Raw genomic sequence first — 14,134 nt, forward strand, 5'->3', positions numbered from 1 at the left:
CTGTCATCCAGTCTGCTGTCCCCGCTCCCACTTTTCCCTTGTCGTTTGGATGAGGGGGTGAGACAGGGAAACTTTTTACCTGGTAAAGTTTCAGAACGGTGTGAGGTGAAGGGCCATTTCAGGCGACTCAGTGTCTCATTGTCCCACCCTGCCTCAGGAAAAACTGCAAGATTCTTGATAAATTGTCAATGGGAAGAAATGAAAATACTCCCCCCAAATTGGCAATGAGGCCCTTCACGGAGACACATGTGTTCGCCTTCTTCATCGCCCACAGTGTGGTTACTAAGAGCCGTTAAAGGGCCCACGTGTGTCCACCCGGTCTGGGAAAAGGTACCACGTCTCCCGCAAGGAATCTGTCATGAGCACCATTGTGGTCATGCCGACCTGGCTGCGCTGAATGGTGGCCGTGGTTGCCTGGGGAGCTGCGTGGGGTGTATTGTGAGCATCCTTAGGAAGGAGTTAGCAGGATTCATTAGTGATGCCTGACATGAAACCAGGAAGGACAACAGGATGATACGGGTTTGCTCTCCACACCAGTGCTGCTGTCAGCTGTGGTAGTTGACAGTCTGTGTGGAAGTGCTTATGGGATAGATCTCTGTACCTAATGATTGGTTGCCCACCTTCTATCAGAAGGAGCCACCAACCTGGAGTACAGCTGCATTCGTCAGGATGCCATCCATGGCAAGCAAAACAAGAAACAAAACTCAAGGCGGCTTAAGCAAAATCAGTTAGTTAAAGGAAATTAATTATTTGGTTGGTTGGGATAGGTGGAGATTCATGGGCTCGTAACTAAAATGTCTAGAGCTATATCTGGCTTCAGGTGCAGTTGGATCTAGGGCTCAGTTGAACTCACCAGGGTTCTCAGTCTCTCGTTTCCCTTGTCTTTGTGTCAGCCCTGTTCTCAAGCAGACCCTCCTCACATGGTGCCCCTAACACTCTCATTTGCCCCGCTTGGCAAACTCAATGGAAAGAAGCCTTCTTTTTCCTGAAAGTGTCCTTTCAAAGTCCTGGGGAGCTGGCTGTCATTGGCAAAGCTTGGATCGGGGCCCACCTGACTATGGAAGAGGAGGGGAGGATGCGTTCCTGTGCTCGTGCACTAGGGGGCAAACCCTACACAAATCCCATGGACACTGGAGGCAGGACAGCTCCCTAAAGAAGATGGTGTGGGTGTGGGGGGAGGGGAGGGTTCTGCCAGCCATCAGAGGGGACGTGGATGCTCAGCTGACAAAAGCAACAGCTGTTATTCCAGCCCAGCTGGAGTCGGGATCAGTCTGGGCCATCTCTGAATCATCTCAGGCAAGTTGCTAACTTCTTTGGACCTCTAGTTACTCATTTGTGTAATGAGTAGGTTTGGTTCAATGGTTCACTCTGCCATTCCAGCTCTAAACTTGTACAAATCTACCCATAATCCACAACCAGATGGACCACACTGGGAGCAGGGTCCATTAGCAACAGTCCCAACAAGTGGATCAGTTACTTATTTCAGGCCTAATTGTGCTGTAAAGCACCGACAGGCAGCCTGAGAAATCTCCCAGCACTGTTAGGGTCTCAGTCAGAAAAAGGCAGAACTGGTTTTGAAGGGACGTACTCCACAGAAGTGACTGTGGTCTCTGCCCCAGACAAAGACACCCTGTTGGATCCTCAATGGAAGATCCCTTCTGCCTGCAATTCTCTTGGAAACGGGGCCTCCGCCAAGCTCATCTGGTGCACTCTGCTCTGGGTAGAGGTAATTATTTTTACGAGGCATTATTCACGTCTAGTCTACCTGAGGGCCACCCCAAATAATGCTTCTCTAGCTATTAAAGGCTTTATCAGGCATGCAGAGTCTCTGGTAGTTTCCTTCAGGGGAAAAGAGAAAGATTCCTCTTGAAGTTTACCACCTCCCGCAGCAATTTGCTGCCCATTTCAGGGCCACGTGAAGTGGTTGGCACCTGAAAAAAGCACAGTCTTTCTCTTTTAAGTGCAGCCGGAAAATGGGAGTCATAAGTGAAAGTAGGGAACCGGGAGAAGCATTTCCATGCAGCCAAGGTAGCTTTCTTGTTTTGTTGTGAGCTGGCAGACTCCGACATGCTGAAGCAATGTTTTGTCAAATTTCTTAAATGCTGAATGTGGCACTGGCCCAAATGAATGTAGATGTTATTTTAGTGCTAGGAGAGATTTATTTTAATGTACAGTTGTAGCCACTACAAAGGCCCCTTTTCATCTACCGGGGGCTCGATTCCTTGCTCATTCACTCTGCAACCCCCTCCTCGTTCTAGGGTACTGGTGTATGCCGTGAAATTGCCGAGTATTCCCTCCTTCCCTCTTCGTCTCCTAAGGCAGTGACATAAGTGCTGACAATAATTATAATTAAGATGCCTTGTGCACGAAAAAGCAGTGTGCAGGGCTCCGTTCCTTTGCACGGCCTGCCTGGAATTCACAGACAGTGCTGCTTGATACAGAGGATGAACCAGCAGCAGAGCTGACCTGCCCAGCTCCAGACTCTGGCAAAGCAGCCCCCAGAGAAGCTTTCCCTTGTCTAGGACCTCGATTCTCTAAGCACGGAAGGAGCTATTCCTTCAAGGCTCGCCTCAGAGGTGGGAAATCCATCTGAACTGAGCCTCAGATACCAGTATCTTGCACCTTGATGGAGGCCAAAATAAAGAGAAGGGAAACAATAGAGGAAGCTCTGGCGACATGTGAGGTTTAGCCCAGCCAAGTCTGTGCTTTCAAGGCAAGATGAGGGGAGGGGAGCCACAGACAGAATGGTCGCGGGGGCCTGGGGTGAGGGGGAGGAAGGGGGAATCATCACCAGACCCAGTGGTAGAAGGGAAACTGAAGCCAGGACAGCTCTCAAATCTATCCCATCCATCCAAGGCCCCCTTTTACTAATAATCTGTAATATCCCTTTTACTATCCCAAAATGAGATGCATAGAAAATAGAACCTGTTTCCCCACATGCTGCCGAATGAAACAAACAAAAATTAAAGCACGCTCCAACACTAGTATCAAGAAATGAAAGAACCGTAGTTTATAATATGATAGTATATACTTTAGTATGTAAATGTTTGGGCATAATTACAGGAAGAGACAGAACGAAGTAGTCAAGAGCTTGCATGGGATCTTTGTAGGTAAATGCAAGGGCTGCTGTAGGGACATCTCAGCCCCAAACCCTGCCTCACTGGTGATGGGGAGGGGGGGTGGTCTCTGAAATAGTAAAGTCGTAGGCAAAACAAAATGCACTCATCTCTCTGTTTCACAGAACTGTAGTTACATTTCTAGAAAATTCCACAGGGAAGACAGTCTTCGTATTTAGATGTAAAGCGGAATCCAGTTCAAGGCCCAGATATGGATTATGCTTTCCAAGCGCATCAATCATAGTACAGCACTTGCAAGCACTGGGGTGGGGGGTGGAGGCCTGTCCCGTGAATTGTGGGCCTTCCGGTTATCGACAAACTACAAACCTCCGAAACAGACCCCTCGGGGCAGGGAGGGGTGGGTGCAGCCCAACTGAGAACTAAGGGGAAAGGCTGAAGGCTTCAGGTCAGGTGTGTGGGCTTGAATCCTGGGTCTACCCAGTCCTAGCAGTTGTGTAGCCCTGGTTAAGTCACTTAACTGCCTGCATCTTATCTTTAAAATGGACAGAACAGCCCGTCCCTTAAGAAATTGCTGGAAAAGTTAAGGCGGATAATGCTAGTGGGGTTTCAAGTCATTTCAGGCAATTCTCTCCGGTTCATTCATTTTAGGGATTTGTCTTCTACCTTGAAGTCAGGAAGATGGGAGTTCAAATCCAAGTTCCCCCACGGAGTCCCTCCCAGCTTCCAAAGTGGAACTGTCTATTATGAATCATTCCGTTTGGCTACTCAGAAACCTCTGTGCCCTCAGCTATAAAACAGAAGGTGACAAGGACAGTATCTGCCTGGGAGGATTTTATCAAATCTTCAGATGTTAGAAGCTCTCAGCAGAGTTGAAAATGTTCTAGGTAGTTGTGATTATACCAGGTCCACTTAACTTACTTTTAGCCGTAAAGATAAAACATCACATGGGGAGTTGAAGCTCTGTGTCCCTGTACGTAACATGGGACCTGCAAGGAGTCCGGGCCAGCAAATGGGATGAACGGGGGCCTCTGCTAGAGCGGCCAGAACTCCTCGACGTATTGTCAAGTGACAGCAGTGTGTCAGTCCTAGAAGACCTATGGGGAGGCTGAGCTCCAGGGCAATAATGCAGGATATTTACTATATTAAATATCACGCATATTGAATCTCCACAGCTCTTACTGTATGTCATGTAGTTACATGACACTTACTGAGTAGTCACTATGTGCCTGGCGTTGTGCTAGGCTCATGACATGCATGAGCACATGTAAGTCTTACAACAATCCTGTGAAGGGTGTACGACTGCTGTCCCATTGTGCAGACTGGAGGAGGGAGCACCCCACCAGGCAGGACCCAGACCCAAGTTCATCTGACATTTTCCAACCCAGATATGAGTATAAGGAAACAGACACAGATGGCAACTAAGAAATCAGTTGGAACTACCAGAATGATGGGCCTAATCACATTGCTGAGGCTTCTCCCCTGCAGAGGTGGGACTCATGAGCTACCCCAGCACTAATCTACACAGGAGGGGACCGGGGCCCTGGGGCAGCGCTGAGCCCCCAGCACACAGTGGGCACATGGCCCACACTGTGGAGAGAGAAGAGGTAGTGGCCATTACCGTGGGGCCCTCAGAGGACCCTGTTCCCCCAAAGCCACTTCTTATAGAAGGAACATCCATAATCCCTTCAGTTAAAGACTGGGGTCCACATTGAAAGGTCCAGTATCCATGGAGCAGGGGAGGAGGTAAGCAGGAAGCTGCTATGTCCGTTGCTCCCCTTGCCCGTGGGGGAAGCGGCTGGGAAGTTCGGGGTGGCTCGCACACCTGCCCAGGCCACCATTACAGGTGAGGGGCCCTGTGAGAGAGGGCACGGAGCCCAGCCCTGAGCAGGTATGGGGAGAGGCCTCAGACCTGCATCAGATCGCACTCCTGAGGTCCCCCGCTTTCTGAGGTCCCCAGCTTTTGTTACGTTGCTTGTGCTTTTGAGTCATGAACAAGAAAGGACTGTGAATTCTAGCCCGTGTATTTCAGGTGAGCCATCAGTGCAGCTTTATCTGGACAGAAGCCTCAATTACCCTCATGGGAGAGATTCCAGTGGCTCCAGCTTCTCTCTCCACTTTCCCCCAGGGCTCATCTGAGATTGAAGGCTGGGGGAGGCTTAATCATGAATCACGCGGCCATTACATTCTGGTCCTCTGTCATCGGCCTGTGCACAGGTCAGTGCCACGGCGGCCGCCTCATTCCACGCGAGGGTCATCCCGGAGTCAGGCAGCTCCCTGGGCCCTGTGGGGAGCCTTGGGCTTCGCCGTCTGTGGCCTCTGTGAGGCCCTCCCATTCCCAGCAGCAGCAAGGCTACAAGAGGCCAAGCTCCAGTGCCCTGCCTCTTCCCAGGCCTCCTCGAGAGAGGAGTGTGTGCTGGGGAGTACTTGTCTGTGCTCCAGGAGTCCCCTTGGCTTCAGAACTAGGGTAGAGGAGGGGAAGGCAGACACCTGCGGGACATCATAGCGTGAGTCTTTCCTTCAGGCCGCGGGCACCTTGGATTCTCTTCCCTTTTCTGTTCAGGTCATCTTTCCTGAGAGGTCTGTTTGGGGGGCTGGAGGCAGGGTGGAAGGGAGAGGCACCAGCCCAGGCAATTCCCAAGCCACCCCTCCCACCCTGAGATTCCCCGAGGCCTCCATTTTTGAGACTCAAAATCCAGAATTTACTCCTTTGTTCTCTGAGTTTCTCTGTGCCCTCCCTTCCCTGAGGCCCTAAGCATGGAATGCTTTAGCTGAGGGAATGAGAAGAGCCAGGGGGTGCCAGGAAACTGGGAAGAATGTTGGTAACAACTGTGTTTCAAACTGTTATCCCTCAAAGAAAGCATGAAAGGCAAATGATTAACTGCCTAGTGCCTGGAACACAGTGCATTTGCTTGTTCATTCATTCATTTATTCATTCACTCAGTTTTTACTAAAAGCGTAGCAGGCACCATGGAACCTTCGTGGAAAGGATAAGGTCTGTGTCAAGGGATCCGGCTCACCACCCAGACCCCCGTCTACACAGAGGGCTCTACAGAGAGGGCTCTGGGGTGTGGGTCTTGCTGAGAAGGATTTGCATTTTCCTACCAAAGCAGAAAAGGAGGTGCCTGCCCTCCACCCCCACTCCCTACAGCCCCCCTTTGACACGTACAGGGATCTGACCAGTGCACCCTATTCTGAAAACCTGTCCAGGAACCCAGATGAGAGACTCAGGTGTAGCCAGCCACATGTTTGGGAGCAATCACCTTATGACAGAAGATGGCCTTTCCATCCTCAACATCCACCTGATTAACTTACAGTACAAAACTGGTATCCTTCACTCCGAGGCTGATTTCCAAATATTCTAAGATCCTGAGATTCCAAGTGGTTGAAGAAAAATAGTGCTTCATTACTCCAGAATGCCGTCTGCCTTCTCGTTCTCTTCTCCCTCCCTGCTCATAATCACCTTGTGTACAGCTGTTCTGGAAGCATATCTGCCTTGGGCCAGGTCTGATACAGCCAGACACATCTGCTACCCAGGTGTTTGACTTTGGAATTGGTACCTAGATGGCTGGAGGGAAGGAGGCCTAGTGGCATGCTGGCCTTGTTTCCCAGGCTGCCTTGCTGCAGGAGCTCACTCAGTAAGTACATGGTTTTCCTTTGACTATTTCCATTATTGTCCTTTTTATGTCAGATGAACTGGAGACACTGGGTACAGATGGAGAATGATGGTCTTGTTGATGCACAATTCTGAGGGCGTCATGAAGTGTGCAAGTCCGCTTATGATGAGATATCCCCAGGATAATTACCAGTTTTTGTTTGAACATCATCGAGTCCTGGTCATTGCCCCTATTAGAACGACCAGGGGCGTTCAGCTTCTTCACCTGCATTGGCCTTGCAGGTGGTCTCTTGCAGCTCTCGGACGCCATAAACTCATCCCCAGCTGGGATTTTGCAGGTGGTCCAAAATGCTCCCTCCACACTCCCTCTTCACCCGGTCCCTGGGTCCTCATAAATTTCTACTCATCTTTGGGTCCTGCCTCTTTACTGAATACTTCCCCTAACTGTACCTGCAGAGAAGGCAGTGTGTTCTCAGAGGCTTTTAAGGTAATGGGCCAATCACCTAAACAAATCGGTCATCAATATCTGGAAAAGACAGAACCAATATGAACATTCTGATAATTGTGCAAATATTCCGGATTGTTTAAATAGAGAATGATGGGTGACTTCTCTTGAAACCTCCAGTCTGCATTTTGTCTGAAAAACAAATAAACAAACACCCACAAAAACACACAGAGAGAAGGTGCTAGAACTCACAGTTGTGGAAACCTCTTTGGCTTTGCTCCGTGAGGCGAAAACAAAGTTGACGATCACTTCCTGACAGGGATGCTTAGGCCTGTAACTTACCTCTCTGATTCTCCGTCTTCTTACATGTAAAGTGTGGCTGGGAGTACTGTTCACCTTGTACAGTGCCGTGAGGATTGGCTGTGCAGTATCTAAAGCTTCAGTTACTGGTATTATTTTTTTAAAGTTTATTTACTTAGAAAGAGAGAACATGAACAGGGGAAGGGCAGGGAGGTGGAGGGAGAGAGAAAGAATCCCAAACAGGCTCCGCACTATCAGTGCAGAGCCCGACTCAGGGTTCGAACTCATGACCTATAAGATCATGACCTGAGCTGAAATCGGGAGTGAGTGGGACACTTAACCCACTGAGCCATCCAGGTGGCCCTACGGTCATTATGTGATATAATTCCTATGATTTGATTTATAAACTAATTTCCATCACGGAATATACTGTGTGTAATTCCAAGACATGTCTGGTGAGCAGGGGAACATGTTTCATGAAATAATTCACATGCAAGCAAAATCACAACATGCTGACACTTACTAAGGTAAAATGACAGAGCCTTCAGGTTGAGGGTATCTGGCAAGATGTAGATGAGATTGACGTGCTGATGGCAAAACTCGGGTTCTAGACTTCCCTGGGTCAGGAGCAGCCAGCAACAAGACCAAACCTCTCTGTCCCATCCCCGGTGCCCCTGGCTCCACGAAAGTCCATCATCCCTCACCTCCTCACAGAAACCAGGCGGTCCCCACCTTCACCTGCCGGCATTTGCAAGATCTGTTCACATCTCACACCTGTCCCTTGCTGAGAACCTTTCCGTGGCTCTCCGTTTCCCTCAGGACAGTGTGCAAACCACCTGAATAGCAAAGGTGGGTCTCCTGAGAGAGTAAACTGTCTGAGAGTAGCTGATGTCACCATCAGCACCGCATCCAACTGTCCAATCATTCACTGATGCATATTCACAAGGCCTGCCTGGGCTGGGCACGTTTCCTAGATACAGGGAATACAGGTATAAACATCCTCTGCCCTCGAGGGGCTTACCCCTCATCAGGTAGGAACGAAACACAATAAATAGCACATAATATAACTTACTGCCAAGAATTGATAAATCCTTTGAAGAAAAATAAAGCAGGTTTGCCTGTGTAGACAAAAAAAACCACTGGAATATCCTGTAGACCAAGAAAAGTCAGTGCTGTTCCCTCCTGCAGTGAAGGAGAACACCACCCTGCCAGGGTCTTAATATGCCCCCATAAGGGAAGGTCAAAAGGTATTTCTAGGGTTCTGGGGTCTGGCGTGTCTCTCAGTGTGGGATCGGATTGGGATTGGGCTGCTTTAAGGATGGTGGACTTCTCAAGTCTTGGTTTGATAAATGAGCACTTTCCCTATGGTCAGGAGCGGTCTGTTGCTCAGATAAATTGCTTTGGGGGAAGTTTCTCAAGCAAATCATGAGGTATTTTTTACTTGTTTACGGCCTTACATTTCTGGGCAAGAATTTTCTGGAACAAAGAGCAAAGTCACGAAAGTCATGTTGATGGAGGCGGCCTTGGTTCCTAGACCTGATGTTTTGCTGCAGGACACAAGTACCTCAGGGCTCAGCCTGCAACAGAGGTCACCCCAGGTCTTTGCCTGGGATGCGCCGCATGACCCTCAGTGTAGGGTTGCCAGATGTCGCAAATCAGAAGTATTTTATCTGGCGACCCTATGAGAGACTGTTGTGAATTTTTCAGTGAATTGTCTGCATATAAAACCTAGATTTTCAGCTTCTCCTTCAGCATCAGAATAGCCTATAGCATCCAGACTATATTCCCACAAGGCGTCAGCTGAGCTGAGCTGCTCCCTTCATACCAGCACAGGGCTGTGTCTCATTCACCGCCCTTCCCACCCAGTCCTGGAAAGATCTGAGGTGGGGAGCTCTGGGATGGACTCAGGCTCGCTCAAATGAGCTGGGTGTGCTTACCCAAGTCCCCTTCCTTCCCTGTGCCCTGGAACATGAGCCGAAGGCTCAGAGGAGCTCGATGTGTCCCTCCAGCCCTGTGAGCCACCCACGTGGATATTTTAGCACTGCTTTGCATTAAATACAGTCACAAACATCCAACTCAGAGGTGTTTGGCAAATAAATGTGACCATTCTATTATGGGTTTTGAAATGTTTGGAAATCTGACCCTTGATTTTGTTATAATCTCTTTGGTAACTGTTATTAGGTGGTGACCTAATAAGAAATTATTAACTGGGGAGCTATAATTTGGAAGCTTATAATTTTCTTAATGGACATTGATTTGTGTAACCTGATTAAAATACAATGAAGCCTGAGGCTTAAATGTTTTATTCTGAAAGGCTGAAAAGATGGGAATTGACTCTAGAAATGTATTGGCTCCAAAACTTTATTGAAATAATATTATTTGAAGAGTTTTGTGAGCATAAAACAATGTGACAAAAAATAGTCGATGCCAGCTCCCGTGGCCTCAGAAAGCTGAGGGAATATAGGTTTCTTCAGATGGAGTCTGGAAAAATGCTTCCAGATTACCTCAGGAGTGGAAAGGAAGTTATGATTCCATCCCACGGCCCCGCTAATTCTTTTCAGCGTTGATTCTGTCAAGCAATTAGAGTCAAAATGGAGGAAACATTCATAATTGTCACTTATTACACTTTCCCTGAGGTGACTGCTCCCGAGAAGCTTCAGCAGGACGAAAACAAAGCGATTACCAAAGAAATCTGCAGGCAACTGATGAGGCCTTCCTACACACATTCCCAGAAGCCAGTCACAGACAGGGTGGGGATGGTTCCAGATTAAAAGAGGCTTCCACAGCTATGAGTCTTCAAAGAAAATCTTTTGCTATCACGTTGTCAATCGAGTGATAATGAATCTTGTTTCCACTCCCTCTCTCTTACCACAGGCGTACATCATGGGGCTCTTTGTTACTTAAAAGCATGTACAAGACAGTCCACCCCTCCCCCCTCCCGCACTGTACCACACAGAACACTTCAGAAGTGAAATATGTACTCGGTTTGGGGATGTATTTAAAACACCTCCTCCCCTTTTATCATTGTATTTCTTCAGTTGGCATAGGCTAAAATATGAGGTGTGTCTACTGCTCTGAGGATGTCGTTCCCCCCCCCCCCAATTTCTGAAATAATACCATACCTTGGAGATTAATGTTCAGGCTTTACCAAGATTATAATAAACAAATATTGCTTTGATCTAAATATTTTTCAAACGGTTGTTGCTGATTGCTCTCTCTCCCCTATAATCTTTTAAGAAAGGCTTTGGACTTGGCTGTCTGACACCCAGGGGGACATGAAAACAGCTGTCTTTCCTTCCCCCTCATGGTGAGGATACTCTGTTCTCAGTTTCACCCAAATTAGTCCCAGGATTTCAGTTGTCTTTTTTGTCCAACATTCCATCATGCAATTCATTAAAATCTTCACATGAAATATTTAACAGATGAGTTATGTCATAATTCACATTACGGCTCTAAATTGTTATTCATGTGGTAAGTCATTTATCCTGGACATTAGCAGACCTCTGGAATGGGCTTGTATTTGATGTAAGGAAGGTTAGAATTCTTTTCCTCAACACCCCAGAACAGTGGCCTTATTCCAAACCCCCCGTTGATCGTGAAATATTCCCCCAAAAGTGACATGCAGATTCATTTGTTAGTTCGGCTTGCAATTAACTATGTTGAAAATAAACAGAAGAAAACATTTAAACAAATGTGGCCTGGCTAACAGCTATTACAGTTGACCGTTAATTAAGGCAAGTTGGAATCCAAATGTGCCAGCCCTTGTTACTGTCACCGCTAGCAATCATTGCCATTGTACACAAAGGAACGAAAAATCAGGGGCTCTGTCAAAGGGGGTTGAGGACAGGATGGGCGATAGTAAGCCAGCCAAGTAAAAATAGCCACTACCTTGCTTGAGAAGTGTAACCAGCAGGAGCTCATTTTCTGGAAGAGATAACAAACGTATGGCCAGCATTTATTTGTAGAATGTAGGTTTTGAGAAAACTTGTCCCACTCAGGGTGCCTGGGTGGCTTGGTCGGTTGAGTGTCTTTTCCACTCAGGTCATGATCTCACAGTTTGTGGGTTCGAGCCCCGTGTCAGACTTTGTGCTGACAGTGCAGAACCTGCTTCATATTCTCTCTTCCTCTCTCTCTCTCTGCCTCTCCCCTGCTTATGCTCTCTCTGTCTCAAAAATAAACATTTAAAAAAAATTTTAGGAGTACCTAGGTGGCTCACTCCGTTAAGCGTCTGACTTCAGCTCAGGTCATGATCTCACAGTTCACGGGTTCAAGCCCCACATTGGGCTCTGTGCTGACAGCTCAGAGCCTGGAGCCCATTCTGGATTCTCTCTCTCTCTCTCTCTCTCTCTCTCTCTCTCTGCCCCTCCCCCACTCACTCTCTGTCTCTCTCTCTCTCTCTCTCTCCCCTTCAAAAACAAATAAACATTAAAAAAAACTTTAATTTTTTTAAAAAGCAAAATAAAAGTCCCACTCTTAAGTAATGAAATACATGGGGTATTCTTAGCAGATATTTTATTTATTAACTTATTATAGTTTCAATTTTATCTGATAAAGATGCAGTTGTCTACATATCCCTATCAATGGATTGGATCTATTACAAAAGACTTCTCTTTATGGGCCACACTAACTCAGGGTCACTCTGGAACCTTTCTCTGCCTGAGCACTGGGATGAAATAGTTGTCACATGCTGCCATCAGTGACCAGTCGGTTGAGAAGCTTTGTTCGTTAGGTACCCTGTTGGATGAACACATGAAGCTGCCAGACTGGGGACAATAAACTTCTTGGATTCTATATGCAGACCTGTCTAGCCTTGTCCTGAGTGTGCATAAGTGATCACAGTTCCAGAAGGGGTGCGTGAAGGGCTTGAACGATAGAGCACAGCTTTCCTTAATATTGGGGGCGGGGGGGGGGAATCCACTCTAAAAGCTTTCTCATAGACATTTCTAGCAGTGAACAGGATGGATTTATCCTGGGTGGATTTTTTTTGTTCAGTCTCAATATATTGGCATGAAAAGTTGTATGTAGTGGTGAAATTCAAGAATAACGGGTAAAAACTCTGGGAACAGATCATAGCAGGAATGCTGACAACACTATCAAGCCTTTAGAGTGTTCGAATACACACCATTTTATTTTGTACCATTTACCCCCATCCCGCAAAAGTTCTGTGCAGAAGCTAAAGCTGGTATGACTGTCTTTTCAGGGACAGAGAGGTGAAGTAATACATCCTTTGCACACAGCAGTCTTAGAAACAGGGTTCACATCCAGTTCTTTCAGTAAAACTTTTCCTGGTTATAATTGGTTGCTGGCGGCTGGATTGTTCTTCTGTCTCCTGGATGAGCTCTCAATGTGTATCTGAATATACGGTATGGCTGGGAGAGTGGGCAAATGGAAGTAGGGGTGTCTGTGTGAGCTTGCGTGCCAGGCATGGTGAGCACTATTTTACAAACCGGATTTGTGCTCCTAGGGGTATGTTGCAAGTTGAGGCCAAGCCCACAGAAAATTATTTCTAAATGAATACAATATGAAAAAGTTATTTTATTTCTAATTTTACATGTAACATTGTTCTTTGGCGGGTCTCGGATTACACTTGAATGCATGTCTATTAACCTGATATGAGATGCATGCATGATTTCATCTTGAATGCATTTGAATATAATAGCACTGGAAATGTAATTTGTATTCTCAAATTTTATAAAGCAAAATAAATAAATCTTGGGGGTGGTAGCCACATTGAGCATATTGCATTGATTTCTTTGGGTTTCTCTCAAACTAATTACCAACTTCCCCTTGTAAATCCAGGTCTTCTCACACTGGCAGTTCTAAATGGTCTAAATCCTCCATACCTAAGTCATCCTCGTTTCTTGCACCTCCAGGGAGTGGGTAGCGTGGACAGCTCTGTGGAGAACTTTACCGTTGATCCTTAAAGAGTGCTAATACCCAGTTCCTCTCTGATGCTCCTGCTGTCAGTGATCACTGTCCAGTAGAACTCTGTGATGATGGAAATGTTGAGCCACATGATCCACTACGGGAGCACTAGCCCCATGTGGCTATTGAGCACTGAAAATGTGACTAGCACAACTCTGGAAGTGAATTCTTAATTTTATTCTATTTTAATTAAAATAGCCACATGTAGCTGGTAGCGACCAATCTGGACAGCACAGAGCTGGAGCATTTGAGGTGTCTGTCCCGATTCAAGCACACTAGTCACTGACATCCCCACGTGAAATGGCTACATGTTTAGGTGCATGGATGATGCTCTGTGCTCATCTGTATCCACTTGGGAATCCTGAAGTGCCATCCTCTTTTCAGTGATTTGACTGCCCTCTCCAGGTCCCCATCCCTGGCTGTTTTGTCTTCTTATCAGTACACCCACCCCCTCGCACATACTGGGTTTCTGATAAATATGAGGAGGAGAAGGAGGAGGAAGTAGGTAGTAAGGAAGTTACAAAGTTGAGGAAGGAGGAAGCCTGGAAGATACTTCACTGAAGGTATGTGGTCTGCATTGCTGGGATGAAAATCTGTACCGAGGCCCTCCTGGAGTACTGAGGAGAGTTACAGGAAAAGTCATCTGAGTAATTCAAACCAAAAGTGATGTCAGTACTCCGGATGCCTGAATTATCTCCTGTGAAAGGGCCTGGGGCTCTTTGGGATGGCAGTTCTCGCAAAAATGGTTTTGTTGTTTTGCTGATTTCCAAAGAC

General features: G+C 47.1%; 1 protein-coding gene across 1 annotated transcript in view; it reads left to right on the forward strand.

Moving 5' to 3' along the window:
• CACNA2D3 (calcium voltage-gated channel auxiliary subunit alpha2delta 3) overlaps positions 1-14,134 on the forward strand; it is an 857,341-nt gene that overhangs the window by 749,501 nt on the left and 93,706 nt on the right. The gene's annotated exons all lie outside the window — the stretch shown is intronic.

Source organism: Lynx rufus, unplaced genomic scaffold (genome assembly GCF_022079265.1).
Source record: "Lynx rufus isolate CCGP_SWC_20201006 ecotype Redwood Valley unplaced genomic scaffold, mLynRuf1.p SCAF_4, whole genome shotgun sequence".
Classification (NCBI taxonomy): Eukaryota; Metazoa; Chordata; class Mammalia; order Carnivora; family Felidae; genus Lynx; species Lynx rufus.